The sequence below is a fragment of the Trifolium pratense genome, linkage group LG4 (assembly GCF_020283565.1).
Source record: "Trifolium pratense cultivar HEN17-A07 linkage group LG4, ARS_RC_1.1, whole genome shotgun sequence".
NCBI lineage: Eukaryota > Viridiplantae > Streptophyta > Magnoliopsida > Fabales > Fabaceae > Trifolium > Trifolium pratense.
Genome location: NC_060062.1, coordinates 35,629,493 through 35,657,163, shown reverse-complemented (window position 1 = coordinate 35,657,163; position 27,671 = coordinate 35,629,493). Strand labels below are relative to the sequence as shown.

The window sequence follows — 27,671 nt, the reverse complement described above, 5'->3', positions numbered from 1 at the left end:
ATATATGAAGATGTAATGTAATGGTTTCATTTACCTAGAGAAAGTAGTTCTTTCTGGCATGTCCCTTATGCTTAGTTTATTAAATACTGATGCAGAATCATCTAGCAGTTCAAACTCAAAGCATGCATCATCAATAACTTGATCCAATTTCTTGTCGTCATCACAATTATGAAAGCAATTTCTTTCCTTAGCATCAAGAACAACCTTCCTCCACACAGAGTTACTATTAGTTAAAGTTGTAGCATCTTTATAACTACACACAACCAACACATTTGTAGGGTAATTTTGTACACATGTCACTCCCATATTCAATTTCAGCAAATCCTACTTGGAAAAAGACAAAAAAAACTACTTCATTTGGCCAAAATTTGAAATGCTATTTCCCTCCTACGAAATGGGCCAACATATACCAGGCCAATGCTATCCGGCCCAACTTGATCCACCCCATTTCTCCAGTTTCCTTCAGGCCAAACAAAAAAAAATGCTAGACAGCAACCATGCTTTCACGCGTCCCTTTCATTCTTAACAGAGAAGCAGTTTTTGACTTCTATTCTTGGCTAACAATTTCTTTTGCTTTCATTTTAATTATTTTACAAACAAATAACAATTACTTATTCATGCAACTTCTTCTTCTCACTCTGCTTTTCACCAGACAAATTTCAACCCTTAACCCTTCCCTATATTCAAATTTACATCTAATTTCTGCTAACATTTGGGTTGTCTTTACATGAATCAGTCTCCAATGTTGATAAATTATACATTTCGGTAATTGCTTTCTTTTGTTCTTTGCAGAAATTTGATGTCAAATACTGCAGAATGGATTTCCCTCCAAAGGTGAATCCTAATTCGAAAGAAGGTAAAACCTAATTTGGATTTCAATTTCTCCCGCCTTGAATTTTCTGCGAATTTCTTCATTTATTTATTGAAACTAGGGTTACATAGTTTCACTATATTTAAAGGGCACTGTGGTGAGAGTAATACTTGCGCCGCAGCAAAGTCAATTGCTTGCCCTTCTTTTCTCTCATCTTGTGTTGTTCTAAGTTCTTTCTTCACATTTTTATTTCCGAATTTTTTTTTAAAATCTCTTTTATAATTTAGTTCTTTTGAAAATGGCTTCGATTGTTGGTAATACTAAACTTTTTTCAAACATTGAAGAAATTAATTCTGACAAAGCCACTTGGAATTTTAAGGCGAAAATTATAAGACTATGGCATGTTTCTGATTTCAATCGTCCTAACAGTCCTTTTTCAGTTGAAATGGTTTTGATGGATGATAAGGGTGGTAGGATACATGCAACTATTAAGAAAACACTTATTTATAAGTTTAAAGATGAATTAAAGGAAGGAATGGTTTACTGTTTTGAAAACATGGATGTTTCAACAAATGGGGGGGCTTATAGAACAACTCATCACCGTTATAAGCTTAATTTCCAATTTTCTTCGTTGGTTCAGAGGCTTTCCAATTTTAATATTGGAGGATCTCCATTTAACTTAGTTGATATTGCTGATGTTGTGAGCGGGTCCTATGCATTCATTCCAAACAACTATTTCAAAACTAGGATTAATGCAAATCAGGTACTATAATGTTAAATAAGATCTTTTTTTTTTCCTTTCTTTTTTTAATCAATATTTTTTCATAAGGCATGCTTATATGGACATAATATATATCATTCATTGTAGGAGAGAATTTACATGTGCCTGCCCTCAATTTATCAGCAACTATTCAAACCATTTGGATTTCAACAAGCCTGGATGGTTAATCGACGGTGACAAAAAAAAAACCATGGTGGTTTTTAAGTTTACAAAAGGATTTTGGTATATAAGTTCCGGTATTTTAGTTGCTAATAGATTTGGTTTCACACAACCCACTGCTATTTATCTCTATCCTCGATTACAGAATAACGAGTTCTCTTTGATGAGACTGATCCAATAGATTTTCCGGTGTTTGATGTCAACGTCACCGACGCCATGGCTAATAGCAGTCAAGTATTGGTATGTTAATTTTAATGCTTACTTTTCAATCGAACCATCCTACGTATATTTATAGGGATTTTAATCTTTGAAATTATTCTTTTTTAGCATTTTCCAAACAGGATTTCTAAATATGTTCTGTTGGACAATCAACGTCGAATTAATCTTAGAGATGTTGAAACCGGAAGAATTATCCGTTGTCCAATCGCCACTTCCGGCCGCTACAAATATGAAAGGTGTATAAGTGAAGGTTGGAATGATTACAAGTTGGAGAAAATGTTGAATGCTGGAGATTTGTTGAGGTGCACAATTGAAAACCCACCAAGATATATGAATATCGAGGTTATACGTCGCTGAGGACGTGGGTGGTTACTAATGTTGAAGTTATATCCAGATGTATTTTGGAATTCGTATTTATGGTCAATGTTTAACATAAAGATACTTTGTATTTTATCTAGCACAATTATGTTTGGTACTTATATAATGTAGCACCATTATGTTTTAAAGTAATGTACCTTGAGATGGATATATATTTGTGGCTATTAATCTATTTGATGTCTTCCTTACGAAAAATATGTCAAATGCAATATCATGAAAACACTATATATATCAATGTCAATTATATATGAGTGGATGGTATGCATACACCATATGGCTAATAAAATATATGGAGAACTTTACTAAATTACCTTTAGTAACAGGAAAAAAAAAATTTGCAAAATTAGCTTTACAATTGCCTTTTTTATGTATATCAGGATTGAAAACGACACCTCTTTTTTGTGTTCTCAAGACTTGATACTTAATATTTGATAGTAGGTCACATTAATAAAATTTGTTTTTTTCATTGATAAATCACTTTCAAAGAATTCACATACAAACAATTTTTATGACACAAACAAGTTGACTACCATTATTTCCTTTTTACTTTCTTGAAGTGGTCATAAAAAACTATATTTTGCTTGGGTCAATGGAGCTATCAAAAGACAACTTTTCTGTCATTGCATGAAATGGTAGTATCATTTTTAGTATCACTTTTCACCTTAGTTTCTATGTCACTCTCTTACCAATCTCATTACACAATTCATGCTTAAAAAAACGAAAAGGCAGGTACCATTGTTGCACAAACAATGGATATATCTCAAGCAAAACTAGCAAGATTTAATAGAAAGCAGTACCAACATAAGCAATCCAGCAATAAGAATGTTGAATCTACAGGTTTATGTATCTAATATATATATTATTGAATTCATTTTTGAATCAAATGGATTGTATATTTTGATTAAGTTCTTAAAAGTTATATATTTTATTTATGGTGATGAATAGGAAATGTTAGAGCAAGGAAGGTCTCACAAAGAAAGATTGCAATGTTTGATGGAATGAGTTCAATGACACAAGATTGAAGTTTATCTCATTCAAATTTAGGTATGCATAATTTTGAAATTTAACTTAAAACTTTATTTGCTATTTGATTGTGCACATAGGTTAATATATTTTTTTAAATTGCAGAGAATGTCCAGCCACTGGACATAAATCCCAGTGTTCAACCACTGGAGATAAATCCCAACTACACCCTTATAAGCAGTTCAATTGCTAAGAGGAAAGCGGATAGGATTCCTCTATCACCTTTGAATCCACGTATTTAATGAAACCTTTTTATATTCTTCATATATCATAAGTTGACTACATTTATTATATTAGTTCTTACTCATTTATTTTATACGAAGGTTCTACTATGACTCAAAACATATCTCAAGATTTGAACTTAACCGTTCAATCAAAAAGAATCCGAACTCCAAATCCCAAGTACTTTTCTCCTACATCATGTTTCATTAACACTCTCACAGAAGGTACATACAATACTCCAAAATCAACACGACGGAGTGAATACCAAAAAGGTTACAATGCAAACTTACATACTTTGATGGATTTTTGAAAATATATATTGTGAATCAGTCACAAGTAGAAGATATATGTATCATGTTCCTAACAACAACTTAAAATACATATTTTCAATTTTTTTCAGGATCTAATTCAGCTTCTGATAAAGTTACCAATTCAGCTTATTCAAATGTTATCAATCCTACTTTTGAAAATGATCAGGGAAAATTCTCAAGGAAAGTTCCACTACAAAATAAATACATTGGTGTTCAAAGATTAGATTTTGAGAATGTCACACAAGGTATGTTACTTTAAAACATGGAAATTTTGTTGAATCAAATTTACCATGCATCTCCATCTCCATGTACTTTGATAACAGTATAGGAATCTCATCAGTAAATTCATCTTTTGATCCACAAATATAAGCTATATGACAGTAATTTTTTATCCTGCTCAAGTCATACACACTTCTCGGCCGAATACTTGTGAATGCAATGAGATCACCAACCTCAGGTTCATATTTTCCTACACCATACACCTCATCAGTAATGTTCTTCACTGTAATGTTATAGTACAAGTCGTACGGAGGGTTGAATTCCTTGGACATTTCCATTGTCCTGATTTCACAAAAAGAAGCTTGAGGCACACTCATCAAGCTTGAGTATAGCTCACTATGTGTTTCCTCAATCAATGCAGGAAAGAATGAATTCATATAACCATTTGTGGACAAGAATGTCTGTGGAATCTTCGGTACCTGCGCGAAATTGAGCATTATTACAAGCTACCTTTCCTGACACAATGATATTTTTTTGATGTTGTAATTAATATAAGCCATCAATATACCTACATGGGCCTATGGCCTAGCATAGGCTCAGGCCAAGATATTTTTATAAGTCCATTTAGTTAAATATGTCATTTTATGTCATTTTGCTAAGTGCAATAGAAAAAAAAATAGGGATACTGATGACTTTTTATGATAAGATTAAAATTTATCACATGATGTGAGTTGTTGCGGTCAAAGTCTCACTCTAAAACACTTTTGTAGTAGCTACTACTCCTTTCTCCTGCAATAGGAAAAACAAAACTGGTAACATTGCACTCCTTCTTGCTTAAAAAAACACATTGCAGTACTCTTTCTCCTTCATGCTTAACGATAAATAAATTAACAATTTTAACTATTAAAAAAATTTAAAATATTTATCATACACATAAAATTTATTCTTGATAAAACAATTTGAAAAAACTAATATACACATAAGTTAATAATATAAAAAGAAAGAACTATTTTATAAAAAGTTATTTGATAATATAAAAAAATTGACAATATATAAATGTCGTAATTAACATAAGCCGTCAATATACCTACACGGGCCTATGGCCTAGCATAGGCTCAGGCCAAGATATTTTAATAAGTCTAAGTTAATAATCTAAAAACAAAGAATTATTTTATAAATAATTATTTGATAATATAAAAATAAATTTGACAATATGTCGATGCTGTAATTAATATAAGCCATCAATATACCTACATGAGACTATGGCCTAGCATAGGCTCAGGTCAAGTTATTTTTATAAGTCAATTTAGTTAAATATGCCATTTTATGTCATTTTGCTAAGTGCAAGACAAAATAAAAAACTGTTTACTAATAAATAGAAGAAAAACAAATAGGGATACTGATGACTTTTTATGATAAGATTAAAATTTATCACATGATGTGAGTTGTTGCGGTCAAAGTCTCACTCTAAAACACTTTTGTAGTAGCTACTACTCCTTTCTCCTGCAACAGGAAGAAACAAAACTGGTAACATTGCACTCATTCTTGCTTAAAAAAACACATTGCAGTACTCCTTCATGCTTAACAATAAAGAAATTAACAATTTTAACTATTAAAAAAATTTAAAATATTTATCATACACATAAAATTTATTCTTGATAAATCAATTTGAAAAAAACTAATATACACATAAGTTAATAATATAAAAAGAAAGAATTATTTTATAAAAAGTTATTTGATAATATAAAAAAAATTAACAATATGTCAATGTCGTAATTAACATAAGCCAGAGATATACCTACACGGGCCTATGGCCTAGCATAGGCTCAGGCCAAGATATTTTAATAAGTCTAAGGTAATAATCTAAAAAGAAAGAATTATTTTATAAATAATTATTTGATAATATAAAAATAAATTTGACAATATGTCGATGTCGTAATTAATATAAGCCCTCAATATACTTACATGGGCCTATGGCCTAGCATATGTTCAGGCCAATATATTTTTATATTTAGTTAAATAGGTCAGACTGCCGACCATTAAAAAAACATTTTAGCCTACTAGGCCGACCTATTTAAGTTGATATGAATAATATTTTTACTACTATAATTATTTATATATTAAAATTTGTACTTTAACTAAATTATAAATTTATTAACTTTTTCAGTATTTTAAGTTTATTAATCTACATAAGTTTTTCACATATATAAATGTATTATTATAAAATAGAATTGAAATATGATGACATATATAGTCAAATTTTCTAAAATGTCATGTTAATTATCAAAAGGACATTGGTTTATTAGTTCATACGTATATTTAAAAATAAATATAATTATTTATTTAAATATGTTCATGTGAAATAGGTTTTTAAACAGGCTAACAAGTCACATTAGGCTTTCAAAAGGTCAGACTCAGGCCTAAAAGATAAGTCCATGATAGACAACAATATTTTGAATTTTTGTTTCACTAATACACTTTTTAATAAACTAATTAAATTGATCGTTATGTCAATGAATTATAACACAACAATTTAAATCAATTAATTCTTTCTATTTATAAAATTAATTTCGTTGAAACCAACTTCTTAACGCGCCGAAGGTGCGTGCAACGCGCCGAAGACCTCTTACGACCTAACGCCCCGACGCAATATAACGCGCCGAAGGCGCGTCTCGTGCGTACGCACGGGTTTGTAGCTAGTGTACACTGAAGGGAAAGACAAAGTACACTGAAGCATTTCATCTCTTTCTTTCTTGTAGCTGCGTGAGCTCTCTCTCTTATCTCCTATGGCTGCTCAAAAATCCTCTTAACCCACACACTGTGAGGCTACTTTCTTTTCTTTTTCTTTTTTGGAGAATGTTAACGTGTGCCCTTAAGACACATGTTAAGGAAGCAAAAATAGAAATTATTAAATGTTAATTTGTACATTTTAACTTTTGAAACATTAAATTTTTTATATCATTAAATATTGAATTTCTATATTGGGATATCTTAACATGTGCCATTAAGACCCTTCTTTTTTTATTGGTCAAATTGTCTAATAATAAGACTCACACATTTAAATGTGGAGAAACGTGGACCTCGGGATTCGAATATCTGGCACCTCAATAATGTCTCTGGTAGCTATCATTTAAACTAAGACCATTCTTTTAACTCAAAAAAACTCATTGGTCACCAAGTTTCCAAAAAGTTCAAATAATACATGAAATTGAAAATATTAAAATGCCCGGTGTAATGGTTAAAAAAAACAAACATGATAATATAATATAGGACAAACACAAACATAAGCAATAACATAAGCAAACACAAACATGTTAAGAGACCTATAACCTTAAAGGACAAAATCTATATTTCAGTTGCTTGTACACAAATACTATAAAATAAACACCATCCCCAGAGTATATGCTTTAGTGGTGGCATTAATTCCTAGTGCATAATAGTGTTTCAGAGTCGTCTGTCTTCACTTTTCCAATATTACATGTTCAACCTCGCCACAATGTCAATGGTTTCCTATGAAATACAATCATGCAAGTATTAGTTTCTGTCTTTGTCACTCAATAAGTTATAAAAAATATTTTGATGTAAGGACTAGAATATTGAATGAACTTCTTTAATTTAAGAGACTAATTTACTATTTTGTAAATTCAAAAGACCAAATTGTTCGACGTTTACAATTTTGAGTATCGAAATGCTAATTTACTTGTTCATCATTATACAATTAACACGAATATATGAAGATGTAATGTAATGGTTTCATTTACCTAGAGAAAGTAGTTCTTTCTGGCATGTCCCTTATGCTTAGTTTATTAAATGCTGATGCAGAATCATCTAGTAGTTCAAACTCAAAGCATGCATCATCAATAACTTGACCTAATTTCTTGTCCTCATCAGCATTATGAAAGCAATTTCTTCCCTTAGCATCAAGAACAACCTTTCTCCACACAGAGTTACTATTAGTTAAAGTTGTAGCATTTCCTACAATCCAAAGGCAATATCTGCAAGAAAGAAATATAATCAGTTTTAAACCATCATTGGGAATTTACAGCGTAACTTATGTAGCCTACCAATTGCAGTATTCCATATTAGAACCTCCGTCACAGTTGGTGTAAGCAGAAAGTCTAACCATTTGTGTCAACCACAATTGGTAAATTTGCATATATGTTCATAGTACATGGAATCAATATAACAATAACATACCTAGCCCTGGTGATTGCAACATTAGCTCTTTGTCTATTGGAAAGAAATCCAACTTTTCCACTCAAATTTGATCTAACAGTGGATATTATTATAATGTCTTCTTCACCACCTTGAAAGCCATCAACAGAACGAACATTAACCGAAAAGTTAGGATTTGAGACCATGTACTGCTTCACTTTCTCTTGGATTGCATACACTTGTGCCTTGTATGGAGATATGATCCCTATGCTAACTTTTTTCTTTGTCCTCACAAACTCTGCCACACAAAAAAAGGTTACATAAATGTATCGACATGTTAGGAAAAACAGCTTAATCATGCGAGATAAGCGCTTATCATGTAAGAGTGCTTATGTATAAACAATTTTAAATTATTTTGAATTATGTGAATATTGCATCTTCAGCTTGTTGTTCTCGTTCTCTAATGATGCGACAATAATGTGAACATTGCAAATTATTTAATTATATTTTTTACTAACATGACAATAATGTTATTATAGATTTTTATTATATATTTTTTAATAATGATGTGTTGTAAAAATCAAACAATGGTGGAGGTAATAAATTAAAAATATAAGAGGACCACATAAAAAAGTAATGAAATTAAACGGTTGAGATTAGAATAAGATTAATGGGACTACATATAAAAGGAAGGTAATTAAACGGCTGAGATTAGAAGAAGAGTAAGGGGACCACATAGAAAAAGAGAGGGAAAATGAAATTAGGGTAAAAATAGTTTTTTGGAACAAACTTATAATATAAGAGATTTTGCAAACTCAACCACCACACTATCCTACCGATGATTAGAGCTCTCAAATGGGTTGGCCCGGCCCGACTCGGTCCGATGGGCTAGATTGTATATATGGGTCAGCCTGGCCCGACCTAATTATTTTTGGAATTTAATTTATATACACTGTTAGTGTAAAGTTATTTTACACATGCGACCAATAATATACCAACACATCATGTATTGTGTTTAAAAACACATGATGTGTCACATTCATTAAATGATGTGGCAACACATCATTAAATGCATGTGTAAATAATCTTTATACTGACAGTGCACAACAATTAAACTCTTATTTTTGAACTACATATTTAAGATCTCGGCCCGGCCCACATGGGCCAGTTCGGCCCATTTAATATTTTTTTTCTTCTGTTTATTCAATTTTTTTATATCACTTTAATGTATTAGTTCCTCATAATTATTAATTTTATTGAGATATAATTGTATGCAAGTGTAAATAATTTTTACATCATCACTAAATATCAATTAAAATCTAATTTGATTCATAAAAAAAATTAAATCAAATTAATAAATCATAATTTTTTTTTGTTTTAAAGTTTTAGGTAAATATAACATATTTTATTAAGCTTACACAATTAACTATATTTTTTATAATAACTTTTCAATTAGATGACACTACTAGAAAAAAATTGAATTAAGACGGAATTTCGGGACGGAAAAATTTTCGGTCTCAAAATTATATGATTGGGACGGAATTTGCGACATATTTTCGTCACAGGTGATTTTATAAACATTAATTAATTATTATGGGACGGAATGTAATTTCAGTCGCTACTTTGGGACAGAATATATTATTCCGTCACCAATTTGTGGAAATGGTTCCATCATTGAGAGAAATTCTTTTAATTTCACACGTTATTTTCTTTACCCTCAAATGAGAGAAACAAAAAACTCAAACCTCTTTCTATGCTCTCTCGTCGGCCAGACCTTTTCGATCCAGATCCCGCCACCACTCAACCAGATCGGAGATAAAGACACACTTTTCGAGCTCCCCATAGCGAGATCTATTTTTTGAGAGGAGCAACTATGTCGTCTGCCTCTCCACTGTTGTGGTGAGAGTATTTCCCACCCTCTTCAGTTTTTCTTCTTCCTCTTTTATTTTTTTGTTTTTTTTCCTTCTTTGTATATATTGAGTCACTTCATTCTCTACCATTATCATTTTATTCAGAAATAGTTTTGGTGGAACCACTATGTTGGAACTCTACAGCCGCCGTGGTACGATCTACTTCAAAGGTGAGTCTTCTATTTTGCTCAGTTTATACTTCAAACCTAAAAAAAAACTCATTTTTCTTTTAAAACCCTAAATTATTTTTCATCCAAAAAGTACTCGCCGTTTAGATCTATTGTTGTCTTAATTTTGAAAAAATTTCTTACTTTCCCAGTTTTATTTTAAAATATAGAAGTCCTCATTTTTATTTGAAGTCCATATTCCTTGTTTTCTACTATAAAACCCATAATGTTAAATCAATTTTAGAAATATCGTTAGCTACAATCTCAGTGGCAGTGCATGCTTAGTTTGTTGGTTTTAATTATTTTTGAGAAAATCCATGTTTTATTTATTTTCCAAGTCACAGTGGAAGATGATAGAAAATAGAGAAAATGTAATGAATCATTGAGGTGGATATTGATTTACATTATAAATTACAATTACCATGAGGTTGAACTCTTGACTTATAATTCCAGGTGCATGTAACAATCTTGTAAGATGATGTGGTTGATATATTAGCTCTGTTTAATATAACCAAGTACTTTAACAAGTTTTTGTTTCACTTTGACTGTCTTTAACTTCTCTTTAACTTCTCTTTAACAAGTTTTTGTCTTTAACCATATGGCATTACCATGTGAATTCCAATATTGGTAAAGTTGATCATAATAATAAGGTGATTGGTGTGGAAGCTATAGTAATTGATGGATCCATTTTTATCTCTCACTAGGGATCAATCCTCAAGTTACTGAAATGATGCAAAGAAGGGCCATTGACATCTAACTAGTTGACTATTTCTATGGTGCAAAAGAAGGGCCATTGACACAACTTGAGAACATAATATGAACAATAGATAATATGTTAGGTATGACACTATGTGATATGTGATTGCAACTTCATGTTACATCTTTCTTTCTTAGTATGCATACTTGTTAATTTGTTGGAGATTTCTTTTGAACTTGTTGAGATAGGCCACTTAGTATATAGTCAATTGATGTTTTTTAGTTTTTTGTTTACAGGAAAATTTTCTTAAGCTATGTTCACAACTTAAATCTCTACCTCAACATTATGAGTTTGGTGATGAATGAGTACTTTCTCAAGCCTATTGATTATGATGCATTGCATAAGGATTGGAAACATGTGTCCATGCCTCCAAGATAATAGTGATGACTTTGTACTTACAATCTTCAAAATTAATATAAGTTTTAGTCTTTTGAATGTATTTTTAGAATTTGGATTATGTATATTATGTTTATAATTGTATCAGACAAATATGTAATTGCTTATTAGTTGAATAAAAATTGATGATCATTACATTATGAATTTATATTATTGATTAGTAATTACTTTTATCAGAATGCATTAGAATTGGACAAGAAATTGAGCAAGATTTTGCAGCACAGTATTGAGACGGAATTTTAAAATATGCCACTAAATTGGGACGGAATTGTATAATCCGTCACAACATTTTATCATTTTTCCGTCCCGAATTCTGTCCCAACATTGCGACAGATTGGAAAATTCCGTCCCCCAGACATTGCGACGAGCGGAAATGCGACGAAATTCTTGATGTCGCAAATTCCGTCCCAAAATTATTTCAGGACGGAAATTTCAACTGTTGTGCGACGGATTTTTCCGTCCCAAATGAATTTTTTTCTAGTAGTGTGATATTATTTTTACAAAAATACCATAATTTTTTTGTAATGGGCCAGCCCAAAGTCCGGTGGACTAGCCGGCCCAACTCGATGTTCACATGGACTTGGGCCAAAAAAGACCAATTGCATTTGTACCAGCCCATTATCCCGACCCAATTTTGACAGCTCGGGTGATGATACTTTTCAAAATACACAATTTTATTTTTTAGAACCACAACCTACAAATTCCAATATGTGTATAGGCCTCGAATGGATTATAGTGGCCGGTTGTGTGGAGTCTTGTAATGGTATGTCACAATTCTTAAGAGTAGATTTGCAACTCTATCGATTATTCGTGCGCCCTATGTATTTCCCGTTTTATTCTTCCATTACTTAAGTAGGGACGTTATAAAAATGAGAATTTTTAGATAAATGGCGTCCGCTATTTAAGGTAGGGTGTTTTTTAGGGATGTCCGCTACTTAAGTAGATACATAGATATTTGGTAAATACGTAGGGCGTGCGAAAAAATGAAGAGGATGACAAAAGTAAATCCCTCTCCATAGGCCTCCGATGGATTATAGTGGTGATGTGGATTCTTTAAATGACATGCCACAATTCTCCACTCAAGTTGATCTTAAAAAATATTAAGTTCAATGAAGGACATTCGACTAAAATAAAATATCATGTTTTTTAATAGAAGAAGACGAGTCCAGATCAACTCCATTAACTTATGCTCCATTTTGCTCCATTACCTTCATAGATGTTTGCCATGTGGCGATGAATGTTTTTAATGGCCCGGATTTAATCTTAAACAATCAACAACTACAACAACACTCTTTCCTTCTTCTCCATCGATAACGTTTCTCTCTTCTCCGTCAAAGCTTCAACAAACACAACAACAACACCGTTGTGGCTGTCTCTCTTAATCACCGTCCATTTTTTGATTTTCTGCTTCCTCGCCGTTCATTGTCGCGGTGTCGCCGCTATTTTTCCCCTTTTCAGTTATACGATTAAATGAAATCAAAGAAGGTCTGGTTAAACTACTGAGGGAGACGAACAAAATTTGAGATTGTCATTGAAATTGAATATTTTTTTATTAAAAACCGAAGAGTGTGTTGGTGGTATTGTAATTGATTTTTAATATACTGGATTGCAACTTAAAAGGGATTGTTGCTGGGAATTAGAAGAAAGAAGCACCAATCAGAAGTTGTTGGGTTGTAGAATCAAGAGTAAAGAATGGGATTTATTTTTTTTTTGCAGAAACAACAACTTTAAAGAGGACAAAGATTGGAGTTTTTTTGCATGAATTAGCGTATCAGTATTTCGGTTAGAGAAGAGAGTGTTTGAAACTTGTTTCTCTCCCTTTTTATTATTCAACGACGAAATTCGTAGCAGCGAGATTTCAATTTCATGGCAAAAAGATGGCAGATTAGAGAGAGACACACAACAAGAAGAAGAAGAAGAAGAAGAAGAATGAGGGTTATACTATGTTTTGTATTTTCTAAATAAAAAAAACATAGAGTAAATCCGGGCCATTAAAAACATTCATTGCCACATGGCAAACATCTATGAAGGTAATGGAGCAAAATGGAGCATAAGGTAATGGAGCTGATCTGGACTCGAAGAAGACATACTATTGTATTAACTATTAACAATATTTTTCATTAGAAAAAATACTATTAAATATTAATAATAATACAATAAAGTTAATTACTATCAAATTTACTAAATTATCTTAAATATTTCTAATCTGTTATGAATAATAATATGTAATGAATGTCCATTATTGTGTAGGTTTTCTTGTCCCTAAATGTGTCCTATAAATATGACCAATTTATTATAATGTAAAGCACACTTGTGAATAGAATAATACAAAGTCTATTCCTTTCTCTTTCTCTCCTTCATCTCTTCTCTTCTATATTCTTCCTCATCTTTAGAAATAGTTCATAACACGTTATCAGCACGAAGCAATGAACTTATATTTTTTTCTTTTTTTTATATCAATCTTTTATATAACATTATTTTGTTTATTTCTTTTGAATTCCAGAAAAATTCGATATATTTACGTATTCCTAAAGGATTGCACATTTTTATATAACATTATTTTATTTATTCATTTTGAATTCTAGAATAATTCAATCTATATGCATCCCTGAAGGATTGTACCAATATGTTATACAATTCCCCTTAATAACTCAATGTGATATGTATCCTTGAAGGATTGCATAAATAATTAATTTTACATTATAACGATGCTATATAGTTCTTGAAGAAATTTCTCTAAATTATTTTTTATGAATTCGGGAAGAATTCAATATACATGTTATCCCTGAAGGATTTTATCATTTTTAGTACCAATTTCATATTTCTATAATTCATGTGTATTGCTCATGATCTATACATGAGATGTTGTATTTATCCAATATTATTAGACCATAAATCAGCCAAGGATGCTTCATGTGAATTGGGCTTCAAATTGAGCTCAAAGCATCTTCATCCAAAATATTTTTTGAACATTTTTGATAAGTTTCCTTCCACATGTTTAGGAAAATATTTTTTGAGCATTTTCTATAATTCATAGGAAAATGATCGTATCACAAGGTCGCAACACTTTTTACCATGTCACGAATATCGAGGCCTAACTCATCCTTACAAAACCGGCTTGTAAGGTGAGGATTGCCTCCTCTTTATAAACTCTTCTCAATAAATATTGGATAAATATTAATAAACCTATCTATCCGATGTGGGACTAAATCCCACCGAATGTTGGCCGCTAACACACCCCCTCACGCTTCAGCCCGGCCTAATGGGCCTGAAGCGTGAATGATGTCGAAAGCCCAACGATAGACCCGATAGGCTCTGATACCATGTAGAAACTCAGGAAGATATATAAAATATTTGTATATTCATTGTGTGTTTCAAGTACATGTAAAAACTCCTATTTATATTATAAGATTAGAGACAAAGAAACAAAGAAAATAAATACACATAAAGACTAATGATCCTAACTTAATTACAATATAAATTATTATAATGAGAGAATCATAACATATCGTAACATTTTTATAATGCAAGGAGTTCACCCTCTGTCTGTGAATTCAAGGCTTTCAAAATATGAATATTCGTTGTCAATGTCATGTTCATAAGTTGAACTCCATACATTTTCTTTGTATTGTCTTTCTTGAAGTTATTTTTAATCAAGCATTTAGATGACAGAATCAAAATTTCACCAGAAAAATCATCTTTCGGCGCAATAGCATAAGCAATATTGTAGGATCATTGTGATGAAGACAACTTAGAATAGAATCTTCCTGAGATGTCGTTTAGGATCAACCAGGATTTCCTCGTAACAAAGAGAGTTGAATTCCTTGGACATTTCCATTGTCCTAATTTCACAAAAAGAGTGTCAGTGGAATCACTATGTGTTTCCTCAATCAATGGAGGAAAGAATGAATTCATGTAACCTTTTATGGACAAGAATGTCAGTGGAATCTTCGGTACCTGCGCGAAATTGAGCATCATTTCAAGTTACCTCGTCGTCGTATGAAATATAATGGCTTCAGAGCAAATTATATGTAGTGTTTTAATGTTTCAAAATTGTTGTATGATATGAAAACATTGTCATTGAGTAATATTTAATTGCCTTCGATCATTTTCAAGTCTAAATTATGAAACACAAGCACAAACATGTTAAGAGACATATAATCTCAAAGTACAAAATCTATACTTCAGTTGCTTGTACACATATACTATTTAAAAATAAAAATAAAAACACCACCATGATTGCATGATTTTGCATCACTACTATCTCTAGAGTTGCTTCAGAGTCTTCTGTCTTCACATTTCCAGGATTACTTGTTCATCCTCGCCACAATGTCAATGGTTTCCTATGAAAATAAAATCATGCAAGTATTAGTTTCTGTCTTTGTCCTATATTGAATGAACTTCTTTAATTTAAGAGACTAATTTACTATTTTGAAAAATTAAAAGACCAAATTGTTTGTCCTATATTGAAATGTTGATTTACTTGTTCGTCATTATACAATAAACATGAATATATGAAAAGATGTAATGGCTTCACTTACCTGGAGAAAGTAGTTCTTTCTGATATGTCCCTTATGCTTAGTTTATTAAATGCTGATGCAGAATCATCTAGCAGTTCAAACTCAAAGCATGCATCATCAATAACTTGATCCAATTTCTTGTCCTCATCAGCATTATGAAAGCAATTTCTTTCCTTAGCATCAAGAACAACCTTCCTCCACACAGAGTTACTATTAGTTAAAGTTGTAGCATTTCCTACAATCCAAAGGCAATATCTGCAAGAAAGAAATATAATCAGTTTTAAACCAACATTGAGAATTTACAGCGTAACTTATGTAGCCTACCAATTGCGGTATTACATATTAGAAACTCCGTCACAGTTGGTGTAAGCAGAAAGTCTAACCATTTGTGTCAACCGCGATTGGTAAATTTGCATCTACGTTCATAGAACATGGAATCAACATAACAATAACATACCTAGCTCTAGTGATTGCAACATTAGCTCTTTGTCTATTGGAAAGAAAACCAACTTTTCCACTCAAATTTGATCTAACGGTGGATATTATTATAATATCTTCTTCACCACCTTGAAAGCCATCAACTGAACGAACATTAACCGAAAAGTTAGGATTTGACATGTCCATAAGTTGGTTTCAGCTTATTTTCATAAGCTCGTCAAGATAGCTTATGAAATATGCTTATAGCTAGATTGAAAACAATTTTGTTATTGAAATAACTTATACATAAGCACTTATATATGATAAGTATTTATGTAATAAGCGCTTAATAAAATCCTTTATAAAAAAGGGCTTATATCATACTTTATTGCTAAAAACTTATTGACAGAAGAAAAAGGAAAAGAGAAAGCACCCTTCTTAAGTCTTCCAATAATCTCGGAGATCGCAGCAGCTTCAATCACATTCTTCAAACTATGATCATGATTAGTCTGCTCTTTACCCTTAGATATGTTAATGAAGGAGTAGGAGCCATACATTGTTCCTTCAAGGAAACGTTTGTTATAGCTTATTTTTGTTACAATCTGAGCATCAGAAAGTTGGTTATCATAGAACTCTTTACTTGGGAACATGCTTATAGATGGATGCATCCTATATTGAACATTAAGCATATGCTTCTTGTATCCCAACATCACTAGCCTCTCAAATAAGCTTCTTCCAAATTCAGCCCTGTCAGCAATCTGACACAAAAACATCACAATCATAAGCCTTAATAAAAATCTTGTCCCAATTCTGTAAAAAAAAATAATAAAGACATTTTCTCCGGATAAATGTGTATCGTACAAGTGCTTATGTATGAACTATTTCTATAACAAAAAATAGAGTCAAACAATTTCCTTACAGGCTATAGGCTGTTTTCATAAGCTTTCTCAGATAGCTTGTGAAAATTAAGTAGAAAATACATTATGCACATGTTATAAGATATTTTCACAAGCTCTTCCAAATGGTTTCACATGTGCTTACATTATATCAGTAGGAAAGCTCAAATAAGGAATTTGAATTGTATTCAGCCACAACCCCATGACTCTGCATCAAGACTGTCCGATCAAGGTCGGATAGTTGATGCGGCCATATGATGGTTCAAATGGAGCTGAATGCATGTAGCCATTTCAAACTGACCCTTCATGTAAAACATTAAAATGAGACAATAATTTTCAAAGTACCTTGCTTTTGACCATTGCAGGAAGTTGTCTCTCATCACCAATGAGAATACAACGTCTGAGACCATTTAATTGCAATGGAATAGTTGATTCACATTCTTTAAGTTGAGCAGCTTCATCAATCACTAGAAACTGCACTTATTTCATTCCTTCTGTGTACAACTTAGAAGAACTTGATGCAGTACAAAAAAGAAGGCATGCATTCTTCAAGCAAAATTGTGATATGCCAAATTTTGATGTAATTTGTGGAAGCTTGATAGTGTTACAAAGAAAACAAAGTGTGTGAAGAAACTCTTGTTTTTCAATGCTTGACCATCCAAACCAAGCAAAAATTCTTTCTCCGTCCTCACAATTACCATGGAAAGTTTGTGTTTGTTTGCTTTGATTCATGGAGACTTCAAGAGATTTTAACAAGTCAAGAACTCTAAATATTTTCATCGCCACCTTAATCGGAAGGAAACATGTTGGTAAGTGAGTACACAAGGTTTTTGCGAATGACTTCAACTTCCCTCCAAATACACAGAACTTTTGTCTTAAAAACTGCTCCATGCTCATACCAACACCTAACTTGTTTTCATCTTTATATATATCATATTGCTCAACAATATAGCCATATTTCTTCTTCACAAACTCCTCCAATGTCATAGGACAACGATACTTAAAACGTCTCATGTATGAAAAATATGCAGGCTTTACATGACCATAATTTTTATTGGCAAATTCTTCTAATGACATAACATTTTCATCATCTTTTTTGTTCTTATACAAAGCATATTGATCTTCAGGATACTTTAGTAATTTGATCATTGATTCCAAACTATTTTTCCATCCAGTCATTCGAGAAAAACATTTTAACAAATCAATGACTCTATTATCCAAAAACACTTCACCAAGACCCTTATAAGAATCTATTTTCATTCTTTTACTATTTCCAAATAGTACTATGTCACCAAGACCATATGAACCATGCTCAAGTGAATCCTTAGCTATGGTGTGAAGGCGCGACGCCACCGCCAAAACTGCAGTGTTTGTTGGAGCACATGTCACTGTTCTGATTCTTAACTTGAGGAGACAGAATAGCATTGAAGCAACTGTCTTTGTTTTGCCAGTTCCTGGTGGACCCCATATGAGTTTAATAGGATCATTGTGATGACATTTCTTCATATGAAGACAATTTAGAATACCATCTTTTTGAGATTCATTCAGATTCTGAGCTTTGATTATGTTTTGTACTCGGGCATAGGATTGACCGAGAATTTCCTCCGACAAGCAAGTATGACAGGTTTCTTCCCTCTGTTATATATAATAATTAAAACATGTTACTTTTTAGGATAATATCTATAGTAATAATATCATAGAACAAGAAGTAGCAAAGTTGCAATCGCTATTGTTGATATTGCGAAAAATATGTTTAATACAGCAACAATTACAGTTGCAAAAACTTCAAAAACATCACAAAGACTGAAAATAAAGACAAATAGCATACTATCAATGGCTAGTTCTATGGTGCACAAGTGGGATAAATTTGATATAGTACACAAGTTACTTTCTATCATTGAATCAAATGAGATATGACGGACTTATTGATCCAACGGCGAAAAACCTATTTGTGCATGGTGCAAGACTAATTTACTTCCGCACATTAGACAAAATCATTATCAATTGAAGAAATCTATGCATGAATATTTCAAATTTGACAGTAAATTGATTAATACAAAAGACTATGATGAACATATAATTTCATTATTTTCTTGAGTGTAACAGAAGTCTATGGTAAAACAATAACTTGGCAATTCTTACCCCCGAATAAGGCTGCAACACTTTTTTGATTATATTCATGTTGGATCCTTCCATCTCCGAATTCAATGCTTTCCAAATACGAACATTAGTGGTCATGTTAATGAGATAAACTGCATAGAGTTTCTGTGCTTTATTCCTCCTCAAATCAAATTTACTATGCATCTCCATCTCCATGTACTTTGATAACAGTATAGGAATCTCATCGGTAAATTCATCTTTCGATCCATGAATATAAGCTATATGACAGTAATCCTTTATCCTGCTCAAGTCATGCACGCTTCTCGGTCGAATATTTGTGAATGCAATGAGATCACCAACTTCAGGTTCATATTTTCCTACGCCATACACTTCATCAGTGATGTTCTTCACTGTAATGTTATAGTACAAGCTATAGGGAGGATTGAAGTCCTTGGATGTTTCCATTGTTCTGATTTCACAAAAAGAAGCTTGAGGCACACTCATCAAGGTTGAGTAAACATCACTATGTGTTTCCTCAATCAATGCAGGAAAGAATGAATTCATGTAACCTTTTGTGGACAAGAATGTCTGTGGAATCTTCGGTACCTGCGCGAAATTGAGCATCATTTCAAGCTACCTTTACTGAGACAATGATACTTCACGATTCTGTTTGAAGAAATTTGAGTACTAGAAATATATTTGTCATTTCACAACAGAAAAATGATAAGTCATAAAAAATTATGGGCCCATTTGGTCCTGGCTTATTTTTGAACTTATGAAAATATTTTATGCAAATAAATAAACTTTTATGTCAATTCATAACAAAAATTTGTATTTCTATAAGTTATTTTTTTCATAAACTATCTTGAAAAGCTGATATAACAATACATAAAACCTTATTCAAATGACGGAGATTTCAATGGAGAAGTCGAAGAGACAGCAGAGTATCCAACATTCAAACAATAAAAACTACAATACATTTCAATTCTACTAGATAATTTCTTAATGTATTTTCCTCAAATAGAAAAAATAATGAGCTTCTAAAACTACTGCCTCTAGTCCTAAATTTATGAAAAAATCGGGTCAACATAAATCAATGTAACTGGTCCAAAAAAAATTATTTAAATGAAAATGGGAAAAAAGTTGATAAGTTGTTAAAAAGTTGAGGCATGAAATCAAAAGAAAATTATAAAAAAAAAAAATTGTCTACAAATATAAGCTTTTGTCTCTTAAAAGTCTAATGTATTTTTCATTGAAAAGTGAAGAAAGAACCTGATTTTTGAAAAGATATTTGATGGATAATTTCGCAAGTGCACGAAAACCACGTAGTAATAAAAATATCGATCCACAGGGATTGTGTGATCAAACTAGTCGAATCGTGTTCATAGACATTACACCGAAAATACACATAAATTGGGGGTATGTTGAGTAATGAATGCTAGAAAATGTGCTTGATAATATGGAAAAGCGAGGTAGAATCATCGGAATCATCTAGTCTATAGCTAACCGCATGCAACCTACAATGTCATAAGATCTACTCAAGTATTCACAACTAGATCGACAAATTAGTGAATCGCAATCTCTTGTCAAAATCCACTCTATTCGTTGTCGATACTCCCCCGATCTCTCGGGCGGAAGCTACCTACAACGAATGATATTAACGCGCGTCAATCGTTCGCTACACTCTATGCCTCAATCTCTCGACCGGAGACACTCGAGTGCTCAATACAATTCAGTTCAGACATTAAATCAATACTCTCGCACGTGACTTAACTCAAAATCATTACAACACTAATGAAGGATTGTAAAGCATTAGAAACAGACTTGAATTGAATGAATACTATAAAGAGAGTATGATCTTACACAATTGCAGGTTACATTCAGCTGAACTACATTCTAAACTATCCTAGATTCTACCTCCGAGGGAGTTTAGCTCCTCATCGTTCTTCGTACGCTTCCTCGCTTCATCGCCACGGCTTGTGAATCCATGATCTGATGCGCTTGGAGCTCTCCGCTGGAGTGTTGAATCACGATCTTCAAGTTCCAAAACCAGAATGTAGTGAAAAGATGCAGAATTTTCCAACCCCGATCCAGAAAACTGATTTTTCCATATATACTGACTGCAACCACGCTGCGCGTGAGATCTACCACGCTGCGCGTGGTTGCTGAAATTAACACTACGCTGCGCGTGAGATCTACCACGCTGCGCGTGGTTGCTGAAATTAACACTACGCTGCGCGTGATAGATCTCACGCCGCGCGTGACTAAGTCAGTGGGCAAGTCTTCTCAGGTCAGAGTTTCACGCCGCGCGTGGACAGTCCCCACGCTGCGCGTGATCAAAGCTGGTTTTTGGTCTCTCTGTGATAAGCATCACGCTGCGCGTGATGGACCACGCCCCCAGCGTAGTGAAAATCATCCATTTCCTGCAATTTTTCCTGTTTTCTTGCAAAACAAGTAATCAAGCTTATGGTTAGATTTCTCTTATATTTATTGCTAAAAACCTACTAAAATGCATCTAATGTTGCTAAAATAGGCATGGATTAGAGAGTGTGACGATCCGTCATCACAACCCCAAACTTAAACCTTTCCTTGTCCTCAAGGAAACAACTTTTACCTCAAGCTTTTGTGTCAAGACCTTGGCATTTTCCTTAAATTCACTCAAATCATACATACGTGAGAATCACCTGATGATCAATGATCCACCTGCAAACAATGCTCAATTGCACAATCGTTCCCGCAAGACATTTTCAAGTAGTTCACACTTTTCGACCAAGGCTCTATGATTTCATCACACCACTCACATGCACTCTTCAGTTTTGGTAATTCACTCAAATCAACACATCAATGCCAGTCAACAATAATTTTGCAAGTAGTCTAAGAATTCATTCGGTTCACTTTGTGCACACACATTAGAGGTCTTTTAGGGTTATAACGTGGCTTGGCTAGGGTGGATGGTGACATTTTGGATAAGTAGTAGAAAAACTTGGAGTTAGATCCCCCTATTAGTCAAAGAACATTTTCATAAACCAAAACCCTTTTGAAATAAAGTGGACTAGAGAAATTTTTTCAAATCATCAACCAAAGTTTTGCAATTCTTTAGAATTCAAGGCTATCACTTCATTTCCATATTTTTTTTGTTTTTGTTTCATATTCATTCATCTTGTTTGTTTTTTTTTTTTTTTTTCTTCATTTTCTTCTTTCACTTCTCTTCTTCTTTGCCTTGCAATTTTTGAAATTTTTCAATCAAAACTTTTATAAGTTCTCTAGTACCCTCACCCCAAACTTTATTTGTTGCTAATTCCAAAGAGCAACCCCAAACTTAGCGGCGAGCAATGCGCATCAACCACTAATTAGGTGCCTAACCTCCAAGAAAGTCATTCCTTTTTTTTTCTCAAAAATTCTTAGGGTTGTGCCAAATAACATTTTCTTTTTCAGCTCAAATTGGTTAAGCAAAGGATAATTATATGTAAGGGTGGATAGAAAGGCTCAAAGGTACCAAGGAACATGCCTCGTGTGTGCTACAAAAGTACCAATCAAATAAAAAGACGACAAGCAAAATCGAGAGACAATACATGAGTGGATATCACACATAGAAGAAAAAGGAGTGTTTGGCTCAATACCTCTCGGTTGGGTCGAATCAAAGAACCGGTCAAAAAGTGTGCGTTCCCTTCCTTTGCCTCTTGATCACATGAGTGCAACAAGCTATTGCACTGCAGGTTTCACATATCACACGCGGAGACAATCAAGCAATTGATACTCAAGTAACTAGAAGGAACATGCCAAAGTATTGAAACAAACTCTAAAAGTAAAAACCATTCCATAATCATACAAAAGAAGATTCAAATTCAGAGTTAAAATAGTACATCCAGCCAAATCCAAGCAACATCAAATTATTATTACAAACCAACGAAAGTAAAGTAGCATAAGAGTGAAAGGGAAGAAAAGACCGTAAACTCATGGGTTGCCTCCCATGAAGCGCTTCTTTCTCGTCATTAGCTTGACGCTTCATCCTCACAAGTTAGGGAGGATACTTCAAAGTTGACTCAACCCGGCTCCTCTTGTTCTCTTCATTCAAAGGAGCAATATTAATATCAATAGGTAATGATTTCACACTTCCCGAATCACTCTTGAGATCTTCCCCTTTGGTCTTCAAATTGGTTCTTTCCTTCTTACTAGACCGTGATGGAGATTTCTTAGAACCTTTCTTCACCGAAGCTTTAAATGTTGAAGTGGAAGACTTTTGAGGATTGACAACCGGATCGGGCTCTTCTTCTTTGGCCATCTTGTGCAAACAATAGATAGGAACCACACCATCCAAGTCCCATCCTAGGTCGTCATTCACTTTCTCCGCTTCTTTTAACAAGTCATTCTCTTCTAGTGGAGTGAGCAAATCACTTATGATCACGGGTTTCCTAGAGTCGCCACCCAAAAACACATACTTCCATTTAGGAGGAAGTTCTTTCAATTCCGGTGGCTTTTTTATTGCCTTTGGCTCTTTCTCCTCTTCTAGGGGGTTATCCAAGTTTTGAAGAAAAATTTCAATCTCATGATCCCACTCTTCTTCTTTCTCATCTTTTACCACTTCCTCTAGCACTTCCACTTTGAAACATTCGGATACCACTCCACAAAATTCAAGGTCTTGGTTATTGACCTTCTTCATCCTAGGATAAGGCATTCTAGCATATGGTGAAGGAACTTGAAACTTGGGGCCCTTCACAAGAGGTTTCTTGCCTTTCTTGGCACTCGACTCACTCTCCACTCTCTTTTCAACTTCACCCTCATAAGCTTTTTCTTCCTTATTTTTTTCTTCTTCCTTATTTTCTTTTCTATCTTCAACTACACCATCCCTCATCTTTTCAACTACACCATTTTTACTCTCATCCTTCTTAGGATTCTCCACTACTTCTTGTGATGAAACTTCTCTACTCCTCAAATTAATGGAATTACAACTTTCATTACGAAGATCCGTGGTGTTTCCATAAAAACCACTTTGAGTTTGTAGAGAAGAGACTTGCCTTGCTAGTTGACCAATTTGATTTTCGAGATTTTTGATGGAGGCTTCATGACGTTCGCTTGACACTTCTTGGTTTGCCTTCATCACCTCAAAATTGCCTTGAGTCATCTTCATGGCTAAGATAAGAGTATCTTCAAAAGATTCAAGGTGATCTTCATAATGTTGATCTTGAGGAAATGCTTGATTCAGATTAGCTCCATAAGAACAATTCATGTGATTCTTCACTCCAAGATTGAAGGTGTTGAAATGAGGATTATTTTGAGAGGTTGCTTGCACCATACATTGAGCTTCTAGTTGTTTGGTAATGATTTGTAGAAAGACATTATTGAACTTGCAACTAGTTAAGAGTGCCTCTTGATTGTATGATTCAAACATATCTTCCTCCCGCTTTACGATTTGCTCGTGCTGCTGTCTCAATTTCAGAATCGAAATCCAGCTTAATTGGACCTGTTCTCCGCATGCACAATGAAACACACAAGTAGAACGCTCCGGGAGAAAAATATAAAACAGAAAAATAAGGAAAACACAGAAAATATGAACACTATTGCCTTGTCGAATCAATCACAATCCCCGGCAACGGCGCCAAAAACTTGATGGATAATTTCGCAAGTGCACGAAAACCACGTAGTAATAAAAATATCGATCCACAGGGATTGTGTGATCAAACTAGTCGAATCGTGTTCATAGACATTACACCGAAAATACACATAAATTGGGGGTATGTTGAGTAATGAATGCTAGAAAATGTGCTTGATAATATGGAAAAGCGAGGTAGAATCATCGGAATCATCTAGTCTATAGCTAACCGCATGCAACCTACAATGTCATAAGATCTACTCAAGTATTCACAACTAGATCGACAAATTAGTGAATCGCAATCTCTTGTCAAAATCCACTCTATTCGTTGTCGATACTCCCCCGATCTCTCGGGCGGAAGCTACCTACAACGAATGATATTAACGCGCGTCAATCGTTCGCTACACTCTATGCCTCAATCTCTCGACCGGAGACACTCGAGTGCTCAATACAATTCAGTTCAGACATTAAATCAATACTCTCGCACGTGACTTAACTCAAAATCATTACAACACTAATGAAGGATTGTAAAGCATTAGAAACAGACTTGAATTGAATGAATACTATAAAGAGAGTATGATCTTACACAATTGCAGGTTACATTCAGCTGAACTACATTCTAAACTATCCTAGATTCTACCTCCGAGGGAGTTTAGCTCCTCATCGTTCTTCGTACGCTTCCTCGCTTCATCGCCACGGCTTGTGAATCCATGATCTGATGCGCTTGGAGCTCTCCGCTGGAGTGTTGAATCACGATCTTCAAGTTCCAAAACCAGAATGTAGTGAAAAGATGCAGAATTTTCCAACCCCGATCCAGAAAACTGATTTTTCCATATATACTGACTGCAACCACGCTGCGCGTGAGATCTACCACGCTGCGCGTGGTTGCTGAAATTAACACTACGCTGCGCGTGAGATCTACCACGCTGCGCGTGGTTGCTGAAATTAACACTACGCTGCGCGTGATAGATCTCACGCCGCGCGTGACTAAGTCAGTGGGCAAGTCTTCTCAGGTCAGAGTTTCACGCCGCGCGTGGACAGTCCCCACGCTGCGCGTGATCAAAGCTGGTTTTTGGTCTCTCTGTGATAAGCATCACGCTGCGCGTGATGGACCACGCCCCCAGCGTAGTGAAAATCATCCATTTCCTGCAATTTTTCCTGTTTTCTTGCAAAACAAGTAATCAAGCTTATGGTTAGATTTCTCTTATATTTATTGCTAAAAACCTACTAAAATGCATCTAATGTTGCTAAAATAGGCATGGATTAGAGAGTGTGACGATCCGTCATCAATATTCATTGAGAAGATCCTCTAAAGTCCAAGAGAAAACAATACTTATTAAGCTTGGATGATGAAGACATTCCTCCATTGTATTAGTGCATCTCTTCTCCATAATACAAGTTAGACCTCAAATTAAGAGTAGGAGTATTTGGAGAAGTACTCAAGATAGTGTAACAAACTAGTGTAGCCAAATCAAACTCTCTTTACTACAACAACAAACTTGTGTAGCTAGAAAGAGACTCTTTACAGAAAGTTGAACCGGCTACACTGATAGTACTCATCAAATAGAGGTAAAGAAAATTGAATTAATAGGGATTCATTTCATAGGAAATGACAAGATGCATTGTCTTCTCGACTTCTTCAACTCCTTTTCATGCATGAACTCAAATAAAATAAATGGGGCATTTAATCATAGGAAATTAGATAAAAATAAATATTAGCATATATGTTGTTGAATTTGTCTCGATGAATATTTTCAAAATATCATATTTTTATAATTTTTACTATAATATGATTAAAAATATTAATCGTCAAAGTTATGCATCGGCATACGTGAAACAGTCAACTGTGTCACTCAATTTGGGACGGAGGGAGTAGCCCGATAAGTTTAATGGGTCATGCGACCCCGGAACACTAGTTAAGAACCTTTTACGTCTTTAATATGTTAGATGTGTAACGACCCAATTTTCGTATTATTATTTTTATGTGTTAAAATATTTTATTTAACGTGGAATTTTAATTAAGTTAATAACTAGGGTTATTTATCGAGTACTTTTGTTATTAAACGAGTAGTGAGAGTTAACGTGTTATTGGGCCAAGCCAATTGGGCTTGAGGCCCAATGGGCCTTGAGTGTGTGTGAGGGGGCGCCCATTAAGGGCAAGGAAGAGAGAGAGAAATTCATTTCTCATGGTTCTTGTGTTCTTGAGAGGAGAAGAGAGAGCTTGAGGAGCTAGAGCAAGGGGAGAGCTAGGGATTCGAGATCTTCGTCGTGTTTTCTTCGAATCCAGGTAAGAGAGTAGATTTCATATTCGTGGGTGACTCGAGGAAGGGGAGAATGTCGATTTCTCCTCACCCGAACTTCCTCCACCCCATTTTCGTTTTAGCTTAGAACGGATTTTCTTGATGGAAATCGTTCCTAAGGTTCTTAATATGTTTAACATGCTTTTAACATGATTAATGAACGGATTTAATGGTTAAAAACGAGTTTTATAACAGATTAAACTCAAGAACTTGTGTTCTTGAGAGTTTTGATGAAAAAGTGTCAATCTTTACTTTTTCGATGTTTATGACGTAGATCTGAGAAATGAACTGTCCTTTTGTGTTTAGATATGCTTGTTGCACTTGAATATGAACTTATTTG

At 33.7% G+C, this 27,671-nt stretch overlaps 2 long non-coding RNA genes and 1 pseudogene across 2 annotated transcripts; 2 read left to right on the top strand and 1 right to left on the bottom strand.

Moving 5' to 3' along the window:
- The first annotated feature begins 416 nt into the window (after positions 1-416).
- LOC123920392 lies at positions 417-2,561 on the top strand. The gene is made up of 4 exons (XR_006813654.1): positions 417-856; positions 1,452-1,574; positions 1,680-1,991; positions 2,079-2,561. It is a non-coding gene; the product is annotated as an uncharacterized LOC123920392 (long non-coding RNA).
- Positions 2,562-7,405: 4,844 nt separating this feature from the next.
- On the bottom strand, positions 7,406-26,422 carry LOC123920390 (annotated as a pseudogene).
- Positions 9,858-11,652, top strand: LOC123920391. Its single transcript, XR_006813653.1, has 4 exons — positions 9,858-10,177; positions 10,294-10,358; positions 11,060-11,194; positions 11,349-11,652. It is a non-coding gene; the product is annotated as an uncharacterized LOC123920391 (long non-coding RNA).
- Positions 26,423-27,671: the final 1,249 nt, after the last annotated feature.